At 49.7% G+C, this 5532-nt stretch overlaps 1 long non-coding RNA gene across 1 annotated transcript; it reads right to left on the bottom strand.

Moving 5' to 3' along the window:
• Positions 1 to 808: 808 nt before the first annotated feature.
• Positions 809 to 3823, bottom strand: LOC136484358 (uncharacterized). Its single transcript, XR_010765923.1, has 3 exons — positions 3581 to 3823; positions 1442 to 1642; positions 809 to 1361 (listed from the first exon to the last, which is right to left on the bottom strand). It is a non-coding gene; the product is annotated as an uncharacterized lncRNA (long non-coding RNA).
• Positions 3824 to 5532: the final 1709 nt, after the last annotated feature.

Raw genomic sequence — 5532 nt, forward strand, 5'->3', positions numbered from 1 at the left:
TAGAGCGATGAGCTCGCTCAGTCTGCCAGTGTCGTCCTCAGCCTCCTTCGCCTACAAACCTGCCTCTGCTAGAGTGATGAGCTCGCTCAGTCTGACAGTGTCATCCTCAGCCTCCTCCGCCTGCAAGCCCGCCTCTACTAGAGCAATGAGCTCGCTCAGTCTGGCAGTGTCGTCCTCATCCTCGTCCCCCTCATCAGACAACACAATCGGTGATTGAACAGTGCGACCAGCTCGCATTCTATGCTCATCTAACTTCTTTTCCTCATACCTTGCATGAGCCACCTCTCCATCATGGTCCCCGCTGCATCCAATCCCTTCATGTATAAAATGCAATCAGTTAGCAACGCGGTTATATTATATTTAAAATCAAGCAACGAAAAAAATATGGCCTTTAAGCACTCATTGGCACATAATATAACAACATGCTCGTTCAAGACCTGCAACTGTACTCTTGTCTCCTCCCTTGCCTTCTTGCTTGCTCTCTCATCCTCTAACACCCTCCGTCTCTCCAATCCCCATTTGTCAAGACCAACATCGATCGGGTTACAAATACCTGCGTTGTCTAGCAAACTCACGCATCTTGTCTTTGTGATGTTTAACGAATAGATTGACATAGTCAAGTCCATATCCCCTCTTTCGTGCAATTACTTGCCTCCCCGTCAGTTCATCCAATAACTTAGCTTGACCATCATAATATTCCCACCTATATTTCCTAGTGCTCTGTTCAAACGAAAAATTATATTATATATGTCTTCGCAAAAGAAACAAAAACAATTTTATGTTTACCACAAAAATAACCAACCTTATCATAGTCAACCATATGGCCGCAATAACGGCCTATTCTAAGCTCCGAAGGGACTAGGCTATAGTTGGATTTAACACCACATTCGCACATGACAGGAGGTGCTTTGTAAATTACTCTTTCTTTCTTCTTTTCCTTAACCTTTGGCGGTTCTTCCGGCCATTGGTTCTTAGGACCATACAACCACTCCTTGAAACGACACTTCGCCATTGAAAACACCTAAATAAGGTGGCATTAGTACATGAACACATATAGCTCAATATTTGAACACCTACACTTTGCACTTCATGCATGTTTGGACACACAAACTTCAACGTATTCTTAGAGTTTATCACAGCTCGATCTTCGCAATTGCATGGAGGAGGTTCCTCGAGTCGTCTAACTACGGCTAAATGCTTCTCCTTAGCCATCATTAGAGGGGGTTAGGAGGAGGTGGAACCCACCGCTCGAACTGCTCTCGTGGATGTCGCCCTCTCCACCGATCGTCGAAAAGGAGATACCTGGGGTCAAACTTGTCTGCACCATCGATCCACTGAAAGAAAAGACACCTCTCATGGGCCTACACAATAAAATTCCAACATAATATTAGTAACCTAGTAATACAAATGAAGAAAAAAATATACGGAAATAATTACTTACATTAAAACGAATGCATGTGTAGAAGCAACGAGCCGTTGTATCCGGATGTCTCGATTGAAACACGTCGACCGGACGACCACAGTCACAGTTAGGGACAGGGAGGTTAGGAGGGACGGAGGCATCTTTGCTAGACTCGTCAGGGTACAATTCTCTAGGACGACCCTGTTTTCGCCACAACTGCTCCGGAAACATGTCTTCCATCTAATAAAATAGTTCAAATTAAACATCAATCAAAACAACGCAAATTAATGTAAATATAATCATTTGCATTGCAACTCAAATAATATAACCAACACTCATAGCAACAAAAATATATATGGTAAATATACTTCTAACTAAATAATTAACCTTAACATCGACAAAGTCAAACCATAGCCCATAGTTCTCAAATATAATTTTCCTCCAAACCTTAACTCTCATTCATAGTATTTCAATCCACCATTCAAACGAAAATAAAAAGTGCGTCATTACCTTGAACGAGGCCGAAGAGGGAGGAAGGGGCCGGGGAATGGAAGGGAAGGGAGGGAGGGAGGCGGCAACGGAGGCCCAGGCGCCGACAACACTTGGGAGTGGCAGGAGGGCGTGGCGCGGTGGGCAAGCGGGTGGACGCGGTGGGCAGACAGAGTGAAGGCGCGGCGGATAGGCGGTGGACGCGGCGGGCGCAGCAGGCAGGCGGGACTGGGCCGCGGGCCTTTTAGCTAGCTCTGCCGCGCCATCGATCAGGGCGCGTCACTATCGCACCAAGATCGATGGTGCGGCAAGCCCCTGCCACGTCACCGGTCAGCGCCCCCGGTCTTCGCCACGTCATACTCCCGTCGCGCCACCATGCATGGCGCGGCACAGACGTTTTATCGCGCCATGGTAATAGGCGCGGCCAAAAGTGTTAGTTTTGGGAGGAAAAGTGTTAGATTTAAAATTAGTTTAAAAAAATGTTAAAAAAAGCACTCTCTGGATCGACTGGAGATGCACGCGGGATCCGATCCTCTTGTCGTAGTGCAGTTGTTTAATTACAAATCCTCCATTCGCTTTTCCACAAAGGTGGTGGAAAGGCCCCATGACCGCAAAGAGTACAGGCCTATAGCAACTTGCGCTTCCCGCCACTGACCGCAAAGCAGATCGAGCCGCGCACAGAAATTAACATCGCTAGTGTATGCTAGCCATAGCGCGCGCGACGATTGGTCTGGTCGCGCGCTCTGAAAGATGCTGCTCATCCGCAGCTCCGATCCCAGGGGCCGCGGCACGAACGAACTGAGTGGACAGCTACTGAACGCGACGGCTCCATCGGGGACACACGATGGAATGCGGCGTCTGCATGCGCGCTAGCTACTATGCTACTGCTAATCGATCACCCTGCTCCAGCTGGGGACGAACGAGATCGGTGGTGGCATTTCCAGACGGGCTCCTGCCGACCGAGGACGTGCATGCGCGCACTTCGAATAATGCACAGCTGTGGGATTGGATCATCATCAGGCGAGAGTGCCGAGATGAGATAGCTCTGCATGTACTTCGAAGCAACATGAAACTGATCGAGAGGGGACACACATGATTGCCCTTTTGACGGTATTGTCAGGGTCTCAGTTGCGCCCAGATTTGGAAATATACATGGCATGTCGGATAGCTCATGCTCTCGTCGGATTACAGAGTTTCTTGCAGCAAAGTAACTGTACGCAAAGTTGATTACGGAGCTTCCTGCATCAAAGTTTCTCACTGTCCGGACGGATTGATGATTACTACTATTTGCAAACATGAAGGATTTTATTTACATGTATATGACTCTATAAGTTCGTTTAGGGTCTGATTAGGGCCGGGTCCGTGTCGTAAACTGGTTAGCGGCGAATCTAGGATTTCATCTTAGGGTACGCCGTCCAAAAATTTTCATATACAGTCTGACAGATCCATTTTAGCAATTCGATAATAATTATAAAATTAACAACATAATTCAGTATGTATGCACTAAGGAACACGATAAGGCTTAAATTAATGGATTAAGTTCAAACCATCCACTAAATACAAAGCCATACCGATAATACAAATATAGACATAAAAGAGTACCAATTATTTATGGTGTCCTGCAAATCGCTACGAGAGTAGACAATAATTTCTATAAAAAATTACGAAAAGCAAAAGGTTAAATTTTACCTAAGAGAGAGAGCCAGTCGGTGAGCCTCTGTGACTGTGCGGCCGTGCAATCTGTAAACGAAGATGAGTGATCGGAGGAGGACAGCAGGGCAGAGGGACCAGCCACCAGGGCCAGCCGCCAGGACCTCACCATGACAGGATCATGCCTCACCGGCACCGCGTCGGCGTCGGCGTCGGCGTCAGCTATCAGGGCGTCAGGGCGGCGGCGCAGCGGCTTGTTCCGTGAGACCGTGACTCCTTCCATCCTCCAAACCTCCGATCGGCGATTATAGAATACAAAAAGCCAAATAGTGAATGCGGGTACCTTCTGGACGCTTACCGCATGGGCCGCATCCTGGGCCTTCCTACTTCCGTGTGTGATAGCGTGATCCTGATCCAGGTGATTTTTTTTTGGTATAAATAAGGATGTATAATACCTATATACTACTAGCTTGCCAGTCAGCAGACAGGGTATGCCCGTGGCTCCGCCACTGAAACTGGTGGCACCTGATTCACGTTGTTGGTGGATGCTCATCTGAAGACCTAAGATGTTCACCGGAAAAGGAGTCAAGCACTAATTGATGACGCTTATATTCTCACATTTTTTTTCTAAGGGGAACAGTATTACTGCCTTTTTTCTCTCAAATAACACTTAGCGCGCAGCCCCACACACTCGGTCCTACACATGTGCGCAAAACCTACTCTTATGAGTACATCGAAAAGTTTGAGCTCGTAGAACTTCGAGACTGACAAAGTCACCATAGATGTCTCATTATCGACACATCAACTACCATTGAAATAATAATTTTGTTAAATCCTATGACAAGTCTAGAAAAAATACGAACATCCTTGCCAAAACAAGAACTTGAATCTGGATAGGCTGATTCCACTTCCACCACAAGATGAGGCTGAGCTACGTTCAGTTGGCAACAACATTAGTGCTCATCATCATGTAGTGACAAATTTTACTTTGCATTACCGGCTACTACTAGTAGCAGTAATATCTTTGTGAAAGCAGTCTAGCAAAGATACGATCGTCATGTCTTAATTAACCAGCCATTTATATATTCTACATTAGCTTGTGATGCAAGTTGGCAGTTGGATCAGCTATATTATTGTACTATTTTTGTTCCACCGTACCAGCAAACCGTCTCAGCGTCACATCAAATGTACTTCCGCTCCCCTCGCCTGCTTTGCTGCTACCAGCGCCTCCGCCAGCTATCCAACTTCCGCAGCTCGACAGCGATTTTTTTTATTTTTAACACATTTTAAAACTAACACTTGTTAAAAAAATTCAAATCTAACACTTTTTTGCCCCGCCTATTCGCACGGCGCGACGATTTAACGCTGCCGCACCATACATGGGGAGCGCGGCGAGGCTGCCCACGTGGCAGCTGACCAGGGCCCCTGACCGGTGACGCACCAATAAGGGTGCGGCGGTGACGCGCCACGCATCATAGCGCGACAATGGCGCGCCACCGTCCAGGGCGCGGCAGAGCCTAATATAGGCTCGCGGCCCAGTCCCACTGCACCATGCCACCGCCCAGCCCGCCTGCCCGCCCGTGGCAGCCCCCCCCCCCCCCCTGCCCGCACGCGCCCGCCGCGCCACGCACGTCGCCGCGCCAAGCCCGTCGCGCCACGAACGTCGGCGCGCCACGGCCGCCGGGCACCCGCTGCAAGCCCCGCCCACGCACGCCGGCGCGCCACGCCCGTCGGCCGCCCGCCGCGCCCTCCGACCACGCACGGCGGCTGCCTGCCACGCCCGCAAACGCCCTCACTGTTGCGCCCGCAATTGCTGCCGCCGCCCTCACTGTCGCGTTGTACACCACTCCCAACTACCGCACGCCCCTCTCTCTATCCCGTGTACACCCGCCGCCGCCGAGGCCAGCGCCCGCGCCTCCCGGCCCGGTCTAGCGCGCCGCCGCCGCGAGATCGAGCACACGCTGCTGCCACAAGGACGAGCACTGCCGCCG

Source organism: Miscanthus floridulus, chromosome 1 (genome assembly GCF_019320115.1).
Source record: "Miscanthus floridulus cultivar M001 chromosome 1, ASM1932011v1, whole genome shotgun sequence".
NCBI classification, from domain to species: Eukaryota; Viridiplantae; Streptophyta; class Magnoliopsida; order Poales; family Poaceae; genus Miscanthus; species Miscanthus floridulus.